Below are 10891 nucleotides of genomic sequence, written 5' to 3'. Positions count from 1 at the left end.
GGTGGGATGAAATATGCTAATTTTTTGGGACAAGCATTTTGGGTTTTCATGAGCTGTATGCCATAATCATCAGTATTAAAACAATTAAAGACCTGAAATATTTCAGTTGGTGTGCAATGAATCTGAAATATATGAAAGTTTCATTTTTATCATTACATTATGGAAAATAATGACCTTTATCACAATATGCTAATTTTTTTAGAAGGACCTGTATTTTGCGATATGTTTTTGGTATAAAACTTGCAATAGGAATTAAAAAAAAAAAAAGCATAGGGTGTCCTTTTGCCTTCATATATTTTGAATTAAGAAAATTCCACTACTAGGTCCAGAGAGTTTTTAAATAATAAACAAATCAAGTATTAGGCTTCTTTCTTGTAGTGCAAAACAGTGCAAAAGATATTAAATGTAGTTTTAGCCATGTGTTTTAAACAAAATAATGTGTTGTTAACTCAACAGTTTCCAGTCTTACTTAAGAAATGAACAGCAACAGAGCAGCAACTGAAACACTTCACCCTCCAACCTCTAGATGGCGACTCCTTCCGCTTTAATGGAGCTGACACAAAATGAGTCTGTGGCTTTGACCAGAGGGTCTCGCAGTAAAATCACACAACACAGCGTTCTTTTCACAGATCAGAGAGCAGGTTTCTCTAACGCTGACCAACGCTTACTTTAACTTTCGATGGAAAAAACCAACTTTCAACGGAACACAGCATTTTGCGCATGCATCCGAATACAACAACACTATGGCAAGCCTGCTGTAGTTAGTTTGTACCTTCGCTACTTAGCTCTCGAAGAAAAGACTTTAACGCCACTTGGGCACAGTTTTCAGCTCAAAAAAAGTAACGATTAAATGTGACAACTGATTTTACTTCAGACACAACATTACTGCGGTTAGCCGGTAGAAGACGGATCTCTATCGTAGGCTAAATTTCTATTGTTTCTACCGTATACCGTATATATCGCGCATTCCTAGCAACAAGCATCATCCACACCCTCAGAGTGAACATTTTCTACTGCTGGAGACACCATCAGCCAGGAGTGGGCTGGTTTGTGTCCATAGAAAACAGACATGTTGATGTTTCTGAAGACAACTGTTAAGTGAAAAGGTCCTCAGTGCGTAGCAGTGAACATTAGACACTGATGTGTCACTGATTTGAAACTGGTCTTTTGAACTGGAATTTATTTGTTTATTTTTATGTAAGAAAACTGCTTGGAATGGAAAAATACCAAAGTTAAAAAATAAAACAAGATTTGTTCCGTAATGTGTAACATAATTTTCTTTGTGTTAGAATTAATAGTAATTACAAACTTGGTACCGAAAAAGAACTCTGATTTTACACTTGAACACCACTTACGCAGTTTTCAACAAAAAAAAAAGTAACGATTAAACTGACAACTCTGATTTCACTTCAGACAGCATTACTGCGGTTAGCCGGTAGGAGACAGATCTCTATCGTAGGCTAAATTTCTATCGTTTCTACCGTGTATCGTTTATATCGTGCATTCCTACAGGACAGTGGTGAGATGTTCTGTAGGAGTGACAGATAGCTTCAAGGTGGAGATGGGAGTGCATCAAGGATCAGCTCTGAGCCCCTTCTTGTTTACTCTGGTGATGGACCGACTAACAGATGAGGTCAGGCAGGAATCCCCATGGACTATGATCTTTGCAGATGACATTTTGATCTGTGGATCTGTGGTGAGAATAAGGAACAGGTGGAAGAGAACTTGGAGAGGTGGAGGTATGCACTTGAAATAAGAGGAATGAAAGTCAGCCGTAGTAAGACAGAGTACATGTGTGTGAATGAGAGGGAGGAGGTGGAACAGTGAGGCTACAAGTAGCTTAGGTCAAAAAGGTGCAGGACTTCAAGGACTTGGGGTTCACTGTCAAAAATGAAATGGGCAGTGTGGTAAAGAGGTGGAAAAGAGAGTCCAGGCAGGATGGAGTGGATAGAGAAAAGTTTCAGGAGTGATTTTTGATAAAAAAAAAGGTGTCGGCTAAGGTCAAAGGAAACGTTTACAAGCAAGTGGCGAGACCAGCTATGTTGTATGGTGTAGTGATGCAGGGACAGCTTTGCTGTGGACACACTACTAATTAATTATTCTTAAAGCTAGTTCAAGCACAAAGAATATTAATTATTTAATTACAACGGATTCTTTCTTTTTCTAGTTAAATTTCTGCCATGTGACCGAGATAACTGTGAGGATTGTTTAATCAGTGACATGAGACGCCATTTTATCTTTGACCCATCAGAATAAATGCGGTCATTTATGTAGATGAACAGATGCTCAGATATATTCATCAATTAACACGGATTCCTCATTTTTCTGGACTGAATAAAACGTGCATTGAATTTAATGAAATGCAAACGTGAGACGTCATTTATCTTTGACCCATCAAAATGAATGCGGTCATTTATTTACAGAATCAAAGTTTAACATCAAACATTTACATTAATTTGGCAAATTATGAAAATAACAACATAAGCAATCAATCAGGAAAAATCATACGGCCATGATTTTTCGTTGCTTCACCACAGACATTTATGAAAACTGTACAATTATGATCTTTTACCCACACGGCGGTGGATGAGCACTTTACACAGACATTTCTAAATATCTGGAAGAATTTCTACTTGAGAGAGGAGTTTAAAGATGGGAAAGAAGTTTAAAGAAGAGTAAAAGATGGGGTTTGAGGGAGTGTTGAACAGAACGGCACTCTCCGGGCTTTCTTCAGCTTCTCCTTACAGTACACTTAGGTGGTGAAATCGACTCTTTTACCTGGAGATGTCTCAGGCGAGATTCCGTTTAACGCACCCTTTCAGCGTCTCCGTAGGATGCTGTTACTCGTCCGGAGTAGCGGCGAGATTCTGTCCGCCACAGCTCACCTCAGTGAAGATGTTATAATCCCATGAAACTCGGAAGAGCTCTGTTGTCATGTCAGGACCTTCCCGGCTCACAGAACTGAACAGAGACCCAACTCCCACAGAACTGAACTCTCACAGCCCTCACAGAACTGACAGAACTGAGTAGACCAGGAAGTACCGACATTTTAAAGAGCTCTTTTCCCGGTTCATTCGGGAGTCTCCCCATTGGCCAGAACCGACCAGACGGGGTGTGTTTTGTGACGTAAAAGGTTAGAAGGCAGCAAGAATTGTTATGGAACAGATCAGAAATGTTCTCACAGACAGAGAGAGTTTTGTTTTGGCGAGTTTAAGAAACAGGTGCCAAAACCCCCCTGTTGACGTCTGAGAGGATATAAACAGGACAGTTGTTCCAACGCATGTCTGCTTCGACTCCTGACCCTGGAACGCACACTTTGCTCATTCACAGACAGAAATCAGAAAATGCATAATTACTCTGTAACAGCTTTAACATGAGTTCTAACTTTGCATGAGAATTAAAAATCATTACACAGTTAATAAAATTGATTAGTTCACTGCAACATCTAAAATGGTTTGAACTAAGGCACTTTGATTATCAACCTTTGTAAAATAGTAATGATAATAGAACAGAGAGTGTTCTTCCACTTGAATTTTCAAGAAAGAAAGTCTCAGGATGGGTGAACCTGTATTTCTGGATTCAAATCAATGAAAGGACAGTTCCTGTCCCACAAGGTTCTTAAGGTCAAGAGTTTTGACCTTAGGCTTAGTCTTGACCTCAGATTAAGTTCACTACATTTATTTAACAGAATCAAAATTTGACATCAAGACATGTACACATTGATTTGCTGATCTGTTTCTGATTAATAAAAACTTTTCACGCTTTACTAACAAGACAACAGAACATTACTGATTGAGGCTGATTCACCTCTGAAGGCATCTGGATTACTGGCAAATAGAAAAGTTTAAGGGAAGGAATACATTTAAAAGGAAGATGGATGAAGGAAGATGTATGTTTGTTGACCAGAATTAGCACGCTTCTTTCAACACCAGCTCAACCTTCCGGTACACTTCAGGACGTGCAGAGACTTTGTTACCTTAGATGGGGGGATACCTCCACTCCGGAACAGAAGTCCATTAGTACGATCCCTTTACAGCGTCTCCGGTCAGGGCGGTTGGTCATCGTCAGAAGTAGTGTGGTTTACTCCGTTCAACAGAACAAGCTTCCTTCGAAGTTGTAGGGTGTTACACCCGGGTGAGTTCACAGCGAGGCGCTGTGACTCCGCTGGGATGGACGGACCCTTGTCTCACGGTCAAATCCATCAGCTATTGATTAAATCTGAAAGTTCCTTAGGAACGCTCAGTAAGACTCCAGTCAGAGATTCCACTCAGAAGTAGAATACTCCATAGTCCCAAGAAAGACTCAGGAAAACTGCAGGAAGACTGAAGGAACACCCAAGGAAGACTGACTAGTCCCAGGAAGTGTTGACTTTTTAAAGCGTACTCACTTCCTGTCAATTGGTACTTCCTGATTGGTTGAAACAACCAGCAGGGGCGGTGTTTCAGTGATGTCATAGGGTTATTAGGAGTCAAAAAGACAGCAGGAATGTTTACGAACGGTTAGTACAGACAGAGGAATGTTATGGCGAAGTGAGACAAACGCAGATGCCAGTTGAGGTTATTTACTGTCTGCTGAGTTTTAAAACAAGACGCTTCGGTCTAATAACTTGCTTTCTGACTTTTGACCGACATCCCTGACTTCTGACCGACATCAAATCCACTCACTCAGACAGAAGATCAAAATGCACAATTACTTTGTAAATAGACATTTAACTTGATCTCTAAGTCTAATGAGGTTTAAAAATCATTAATACTGTTTCACAGTTGATTTAAATGAGTGGTTCACTTCAACATTTAGAAATGGTATGAACTAAACACACTTTGATTATCAATATATTCTAAAATAGTAATGATAATGTAAAAAAAAAGAGTGTTCTTTCAATTGATTAATTCAGGATACAATTAAATAGTCTTTTGATGAGATAATTTGTATTTCTGGATTCAAATCAGTGAAATAACAGTTCCTGTCCCCTGAAGGTCTTCAGAGACAGGTTGAGGCCGGAGGCCTAGTTCACTACAATGGTCTGGAGACAGAGATATGGACAAAAAGACAACAGAAAGAACTGGAAGTGGCAGAAACCAAGATGTTGAAGTTCTCCTTAGGAGTGACAAGGATGGATAAGATCAGGAATTGGATCGTCGGAGGTACAGCACAGGTTGAACAACTGGCAGATAAAGTTACAGAGGCCAGTCTGAGATGGTTTGGGCATGTCCAGAGGAGGATTAGTGGGTATATTGGTAGAAGGATGTTAGAAATGCAGCTTCCAGGAAAAAGACAAAGAGGAGATATATGGATTCAGTTAGAGAGGACATGGAGGTAGTTGGAGTGAGGACAGAGGATGCAGAGGACAGAGTGAGATGTAGGAGGATAATTCGCTGTGGAGACTCCTGATGAGAGAAAAGCCGAATGAAGAATAAAGAAGAAGCATGTTTTGGTAACAGCTGCTGTTTTTAAAATGTGTTTTTCAAATAAATTTGATGATTTTCTGCTACTTGGGTGAAGAGAGGAGCTGCGCTGTCAACTGATCATTCACTTGGTAGTGAGTTGGATCTGATGGTTGGGGAAGATGCCAGACAGACCTAGTAGACCTAAACATGTACTGAGGGTTTGTTGGGAATACTTGGCAGAAGAACCCACCAAAAGAACCAAGGACATTCTGGCAAACCGTCAGGCGGCTGAGGAGGGGAAAGCAGCACTTTACTAACACTGTGTTCAGTGAAGGTGGGGTGCTGTTGACCTCAACCAGTGATGTCGTTGTCAGGTGGAAGGAATACTTCTTGGACCTTCTCAATCCCACCAGCATGTTTTCCATGGAGGAAGCTGAGTCAGGGAACTTTGGAGTTGTTCCGTCCATATCCACGGTTGAGGTTGCCGAGGTACTTAAAAAACTCCACGGCGGCAGGGCTCGGGGAGTGGATGAGATTCACCTTGATTTCCTTAAGGCTCTAGATGTTGTAGGGCTGTCTTAGATTACATGCTTTGCAATGTCACATGGACATCAGGGGCAATGCCATTGGATTGGCAGACTGGGGTGGTGGTTCCCCTCTTCAAAAAGGGGGACTGGAGGGTGTCCTCCAATTATAGGGGCCTCACTCTCCTTAGCCTCCCAGGTAAGATCTTTCCAAGGGTACTGTAGAAGCAAGTCCAATCGTTGGTTGAACCTCAGATCCAGAAGTAACAATGCGGGTTTCGTCTTGGCCATGGAACACTGGATTATCTCTTTACTCTCACTAGGATCCTTGAGGGGTCATGGGAGTTTGCCCATCCAGTCTACATGTGTTTTGTGGACTTGGTAAAAGCATTCAACTGTTTTCCTCGTGGTACACTGTGGGGGGTGCTCCATGAATTTGGGATTGGTTCCTGTTGTTACACGCTGTTTAGTCCCTATACAAACGGTGCAAGAGTTTGGTTTGCATTGCCGGTAGTAAGTCGGACCCCTTCAGGGTGGGAGTTGGACTCAGCCAGGGCTGCCCATTGTCACAGATTCTGTTCACAACTTTTATGGACAGAATTTCTCGGTGCAGCCAAGGGAGGAGCGCTTTCGGTTCGGTGGCCTCAGGATTCCATCTCTGCTCTTTGCAGATGATGTGGTCCTGTTGGCATCATCATGCCGTGATATTCATCTTTCACTGGAGCAGTTTGCAGCCAAGTGTGAAGTGACTGGGAGGAGAATCAGCACCTCCAAGTATGAGACCATGGTCCATTCAGAAGATTTTTATGGACAAAACAAAACAAGGAACTCAGTGTCCGTTGCCCGGACGTGGGTTACCAAGGCCCCACCCTGGAGCTAGGCCTAGGGAGGGGCTTGTCAGCAAGCGCCTGATGACCGGGTCTCTACCCATGGGGCCTGGTCGGGCTCAGCTCGAAGGAGCAGTATGGGTTTGCCTTCCTGTAGACCCACCATCTGTTAGAAGGGCCATAAAAGTCAGGTGCATGATGCTATGGGCAGTGGCCGAAGGCGGGGTCCTTGGCGCTCTGACCCTGGCTTAACAAAGCTGGCTCTTGAGACATGGAATGTAACCTCTCTAGCAGGGAAAGAGCCTGAGCTTGTGCGCGAGGTTGAGAGGTACCGACTAGTTATAGTTGGGCTCACCTCGACGCATAGCATGGGCTCTGGAACCAATCTCCTTGAGAGGGGCTGGACCTTATTCCACTCTGGAGTTGCCCATGGTGAGAGTCGTTGAGCTGGTATGAGTCTACTTGTAGCCCCCCAACTTGGTGCCTGTGTTTTGGAGTTTTCCCCGGCAAATGAGAGGGTGGCTTCCCTTCGCCTTCGGGTGGGGGGGGGGGACAGGTTGTGACTGTTGTCTGTGCCTATGCACCGAACGGCAGTTCAGAGTATCCGGCCTTCTTGGAGTCCTTGGCAGGGGCACTGGAAGGTGCGTCAGCTGGGGACTCCTTTATTCTTCTGGGGGACTTCAATGCCCATGTGGGTAATGACAGTGTGACCTGGAGGGGCTTGGTTGGAATGAACGGCCTCTATGATCTGAACCGGAGCGATGTTCTGTTGTTGGACTTCTGTGCTAGTCATAGTTTGTCCATCTCAAACACCAACGATTATTTCAATAATCAATTCATCAGCCGATTATTTTTCGATTAATCAATGAATCGGCAAAAAAACCCACAACTTTTTAATTTCCATCCCTTTATTCCAAAATTGAACATTTGACTGACATAGCAATTCGCACAAAAAACAGGTTGCTATTTGACTATTCTGTTAGTAAAAATTGAATAATAAAAAACAAAATTTAGTCAAATATCTTAAAAAAATATATGTACACAAAAATATATACAAATGTATCTTTATACCTGCACAATATGTAGCTACTTTGTAAAATGTGTCCTTGAGGGAAGAGTGTAACCTGGATTTAAAGTGTGGAATATTGTAACCTGGATTAAAAGTGTGGATTATTGTAACCTGGATTAAAAGTGTGGATTATTGTAACCTGGATTAAAAGTGTGGATGATTGTAGTGAAGCCTTCATCTTCAACCATCGACAGAGGCCTCATGTCAGTGATGATCATTTAAGGATGTTATCAGTGAAGACAGCTGCTGCTGTGGTGTCCATGATGTCTGTCCATCATGAAGACCGTCATTGTTTGTTGTTGTTTTCTGGAATGAGACAGTAAATATGTATTATATCATAATTTACAGCAACTCGGGAAACGCCTTGTTTCACTTACAGTGTTAGGTTCAGGCAAAAGTAGCTCAAAGAGCAATTAAACACACACACACATACACACACACATATATAAAATACTTAATTACACACATTTGAGTAGATGTAATAAATTACTTTAATTCCTGTTTAAATGCAATTCATCCTGCCATACCTGCAGTGTCTTCAGACTTTGCCAACAAATTAAAAGTTGAAGCTTAATCATTAAATTATTATCTTTGTGTTGGATTTATTTATAAATCACATTTAAACACTGCTTGTACCAATTAAATTAAATAAAAGGTAACACACACGTTCTGTATCACCGTCATTAATCAGATAACAAACAAACAAACAGCTTCATCTACCAGACAGACTGACGTTACGTTTTCTCTCTTGGAAACAGAACAATGTGTTAAATTGTAGAGACTCACCTGCAACACGAGTTGGGACTGAGACATGTTGTATCTGCCGGTGCTCCACCGCCTGCTTCTTCCTCCTCCTCGTGACTCCGACATGTTTACGTTTATCTCCGTGGTTCTCCTGTGTCGTGTCAGTGATTTTCAAAGCTGCATGCTTCTCATTTTTATCTTTGTGAAGTTCTCCCACACTTTGGAGGACTTGGGTCGAACAGTTTTCGCTGCGTTGGTCATTTGTAAAATGTACTTATGTTCCTTTGAAAACACCCCCTCGCTCTGTTCAACTCGCGCTGCAGAGTTTTTTTTTTTTTTTTCAAACTTTATTCAGTTAGCATTGACAATGAACTGCTCGTGAACAAAACGAAATGGCTCCGCAGCGCCGTGAAATATGCATAATCGTGCGACACAACGAATTAATAATGAAATTCGTTGCCAACGCTTTTAATCATCGATTTTTATCGATTTTATCGATTCGTTGTTGTAGCCCTACATAAAGGTGTCCATAAGTGCACTTGGCACCAGGACGCCCTAGGTCGTAGATCGATGATTGACTTCATAGTCGTGTCATCTGATTTGCGGCCATTTATTTTGGACACTCGGGTGAAGAGAGGAGCTGAGCTGTCAACTGATCACCACCTAGTAGTGAGTTGGATCAGATGGCGGGGGAAGATGCCGGACAGATCCGCTAGACCCAAATGTGTAGTGAGGGTTTGCTGGGAACGCCTGACAGAAGAACCCGTCAGAGTGATCTTCAACTCACACCTCCGGGAGAGCTTTAGCCGCATCCCGGCTGAGGTGGGGGACGTTGAGTCTGAGTGGGCCATGTTCTGCACCTCACTTGTTGAGGTAGCTGCCTTGAGCTGTGGCCGCAAAGTTGTTGGTGCTTCTCGCGGTGGCCATCCACGAACTCGGTGGTGGACACGCCGGGTTAGGGAGGTTGTCAAGCTGAAGAAGGAGTCCTATCGAGCCTTGTTGGCCAGTGGGACTCTGGAGGTAGTTGAGGAGTACCAGAGGGCCAAGCATTGTGCGGCCTTGGCTGTTGCTGAGGCAAAAGCTCAGATTTGGGAGGAGTTCGGTGAAACCTTGGATAGAGACTCTCAGTCGGCTCCAAAGAGATTCTGGCAAACCCATCAGGCGGCTGAGGAGGGGAAAGCAGCACTTTACTAACAGTGTTCAGTGAAGGTGGGATGGTATTGACCTCAACCAGTGATGTTGTCGGGTGGTGGAAGGAATACTTCTCGGACCTTCCCAATCCCACCAGCACGTCTTCCATGGAGGAAGCTGAGTCGGGGAACTTTGGGGTTAATCCGACCATAACCGTGGCTGAAGTTGCCCAGGTAGTTAAAAAGCTCCAAGGCGGCAGGGCTCCGGGAGTGGATGAGATTAAACTTGATTTCCTTAAGGCTCTGGATGTTGTGGGGCTGTCTTGGCTGACACGCCTTTGCAACATCGAGTGGACATCGGGGGCAATGCCACTGGATTGGCAGACTGAGTTGGTGGTTCCTCTCTTCAAAAAGGGGGACCAGAGGGTGTGTTCCAGTTATAGGGGCATTACTCTCCTTAGTCTCCTTGGTAAGGTCTATTCAGGGGTACTGGAGAAGCGAGTCCAATCGTTGGTCGAACCTCAGATCCAGGAGGAACAATGTGGGTTCCGTCCTGGCCCTAGAACACTGGATCAGCTCTTTACTCTCACTAGGGTCCTTGAGGGGTCATGGGAGTTTTCCCATCCAGTCTACATGTGTTTTGTGAACTTGGAAAAGGCATTCAACCATGTTCCTCGGGGTGTACCATGGGGGGTGATCCGTGAGTATGGGATTGGAGGCCCGTTGTTACGGGCTGTTCAGTCCCTGTACAAGCAGTGCGAGAGTTTGGTTTGCATTTCCGGCAGTAAGACGGACCCCTTCAGGGTGGGAGTTGGACTCTGCCAGGGATGCCCATTGTTACCGATTTTGTTCATAACTTTTATAGACAGAATTTCTCAGTGCGGCCAGCTGGTGGAGGGTTTCCGGTTCGATGGCCTCAGGATTCCACCTCTGCTCTTTGCAGATGATGTGGTCCTGTTGGCGTCATCTTACCGTGATCTTCAGCTCTCACTGGAGCGATTTGCAGCTGAGTGTGAAGCGGCTGGGATGAGAATAAGCACCTTCAAATCTGAGGCCATAGTGGTCAACTGGAAAAGGGTGGATTGCTCTCTTCAGGTCGAGGGTGAGGTTCTGCCTCAAGTTTAACACGGTGTGATTTGTTTTGGTCCGGTCTGTTCTCTACTCTGTTGGCCATTTTAGTTAGCTTCTGCTGCTATTTGTATCTGTATTT

The sequence above is a fragment of the Nematolebias whitei genome, chromosome 5 (assembly GCF_014905685.2).
Source record: "Nematolebias whitei isolate Nwh7 chromosome 5, NemWhi1, whole genome shotgun sequence".
In the NCBI taxonomy this organism is placed as follows: Eukaryota; Metazoa; Chordata; class Actinopteri; order Cyprinodontiformes; family Rivulidae; genus Nematolebias; species Nematolebias whitei.
The sequence above is the reverse complement of the archived record's forward strand: the minus strand, read 5'-3'. Positions refer to the sequence as shown.